This window comes from Hordeum vulgare, chromosome 6H (assembly GCF_904849725.1).
Source record: "Hordeum vulgare subsp. vulgare chromosome 6H, MorexV3_pseudomolecules_assembly, whole genome shotgun sequence".
NCBI classification, from domain to species: domain Eukaryota; kingdom Viridiplantae; phylum Streptophyta; class Magnoliopsida; order Poales; family Poaceae; genus Hordeum; species Hordeum vulgare.
Window position 1 is genome coordinate 61940885 of NC_058523.1, and position 2005 is coordinate 61942889.

Below are 2005 nucleotides of genomic sequence, written 5' to 3' on the forward strand. Positions count from 1 at the left end.
TTTTCTGCACAAGTTGCTAAGCTCCTGCGAGTGAGCTGCCCTGAGCGTGGACACCAAGCCTCCGCACGAGACACAAAGCGCGTCCTCCAGAGCATTTTCCTCATCTTCTTCTCAAAAAAAAGTTCTCCTCATCTTCTTCTCAAAGGAAAAAAATTGTCCTTATCTCTTCACTTTGTTCCCGTCACTCCCCCCATTCCAACGATGGCCACCCCCCTTCCATTCCTTGTGAAGCTGAGCTCTCGATGTACCTCCGATGGTGGCCGCCCCTTGCCGTTCATCCCCTCCGCTGGCGCGAGGCCCCGCCTGATCTTCCCACTGCCTCCTTTCCCCCGCAAGCACTCGTACGCCGCCTCCTCACCCCCTCTCCACCGCCTCGCCCCGGCCCATCCTCTTCCCCTCCCCACGGCCTCGCCCCGACGCATCCTCTCGCATCTGACTATTCTTTTCTAGACGAACTATTTTGTTCAGGTTGTTTGCTAACAGGTCGTTATTTTCAGATGCCCCAAGTGCGCACAGCTGAAGCTCCCCCGTGAAGCTGCTGCTTTCTGGTGAGTTGCATGCTCCTTTTTCTTCCCACAATTTTGTACTGCGATAAACCCAATGAAGATTTTCAGTTGTTCTATAGGTGCTGCTCGTTTCACAGCTGGCATGAAGTACAATTTGTCCTGGAGCCCTTGAATTGATACCAATACTTCTAAGCAGAGTTCTGAATGACCTTGTAAAAATGTCTAGAGTTTTACCTAATTGTTGGCGAAATAAAATACTAAAGTAAGTCGCCTTGTCACTTTGTAGGGTGATGTCTCCCAGTTGAAAAAGGAATTAGCTGACAAGGAGCATCAGTTAAGCGTAAAACCTACTGAAAAGGCTGCAGATAATGAGCTATCTTGGCTAAATGTCTTGAGTCAAGAAACTGGCGAAAATGTTTGGGAACGCATAAATCTACAGAAGGCACTGTTTGAACTTGAAGAAACCAACAAGCGTAACCGGATGGAGCTCCAGCATCTTGACGATGCAATCGCAAGACCGCAGGTTGGTAGCCTGACTGATCAATTTTTTGAGAACTTTTCCATCAAACAGACTGTAGCAGCTCTTTCCTACATCTATTGTCGCAACAAATCTCTGAGAAATTCCACCCTATGTACAGTGCACTGATGGTTTTGTATTCAGGTGAATGAGAAGGATTATGCCCTTTTCCAAGCCTTAACATCAAGGAGGCAAGTTATTCTTGACAACATCTGTGACAATGACGAAGCTGGTGCTAGCTACAGAAAGGTACATATTAAGTATAATTCTGCTCTATTACCTTGGTGTGTTGTCCTTCAAGAATATGATATCCCACAAGCTGCTTATGCATGATGTATCCTTTAGGGAATGAATAATGTTGAGCTTCAAATTGAGATGGAATCTTTAAGGAGCCTATGGAACATTCTCTATGGAACAGGGCTAAATCAGAAACAGATTCTGAAGTTCGCTGCTAAGCAAGGATTAACTGTAGAAGGCTGTCCTTTGCCTAGCTTGAGCCCTGATGTTGCTATGCCCCATGGAAGGCTACCACCATTCATGTCGTTTCCTAGTCCACAGTCACAGTCTTCTTCTTCTCCATCTAGTTGCTTTTTCCAACAAGGCTTCAGCACCATGTCTGTTCTCAAAAATTAACACGAAACACCTACATTCTGTAGGCAGGAACATCTCAGCTCTTACTACATGATGCATGGCTGCTCGCCAGTACATGCCTAGATTACACAGACTGATTTTGATTTCTTAAAAAGGGCAAATCTCCAAGCAATATCCAACAAGATTGGACTGATATGAGTAGTTCAATTAAAAAAAGTCAGGAGTAACAACTCAAGTACAAAATCAAGAAGATCGAACCTGATATTCAATGACGTACAATGAACATCATGAAAATTTACTCCTTCGTTGCATCACAATAGCCAGCATCAACAGTGGTATATCATTTTCACCTTGACTAATTATCGGGATACAAACTGAATCAAATCTGGCC

General features: G+C 44.8%; 1 pseudogene; it reads left to right on the plus strand.

Moving 5' to 3' along the window:
• Nucleotides 1-201: 201 nt before the first annotated feature.
• Nucleotides 202-1737, plus strand: LOC123405086 (annotated as a pseudogene).
• The last annotated feature ends 268 nt before the right edge of the window (nucleotides 1738-2005 follow it).